General features: G+C 38.5%; 1 protein-coding gene across 2 annotated transcripts in view; it reads left to right on the top strand.

The window, feature by feature from the left end:
- Positions 1 to 273, top strand: part of PRAG1 (PEAK1 related, kinase-activating pseudokinase 1) — a 19,644-nt gene that overhangs the window by 10,766 nt on the left and 8,605 nt on the right. The window lies entirely within an intron of this gene.

The following is a 273-nucleotide window of genomic DNA, read 5'->3' as shown; positions in this document are numbered from 1 at the left end:
TGTGTGTGTGTGTGTGTGTGTGTGTGTGTGTGTGTGTGTGTGTGTGTGAACAATGTGTCACAAGAACAGCCATGTATGCCTTTTGTTTGTCTTTCTCAGCAGCCGTTCAGCTCTGATTAGGAAATGCCAGATACCTTCCAGCAAGATAGCTGGTGGAAGCTGTTTTTCTTTTTTGCAGATTTTCCAGCAGCCTTTATATGTTCTCATTCAACAATCTGTTGAGTTTTATCAGTAGATTAGGAGTTTTATTTAAAAAAAAAAAAAAAAAAAGGG

The sequence above is a fragment of the Centrocercus urophasianus genome, unplaced genomic scaffold (assembly GCF_019232065.1).
Source record: "Centrocercus urophasianus isolate 14NV4802_14NV808 unplaced genomic scaffold, USGS_Curo_1.0 seq_13, whole genome shotgun sequence".
NCBI lineage: Eukaryota > Metazoa > Chordata > Aves > Galliformes > Phasianidae > Centrocercus > Centrocercus urophasianus.
This window is presented reverse-complemented; position numbering and strand designations above follow the sequence as displayed.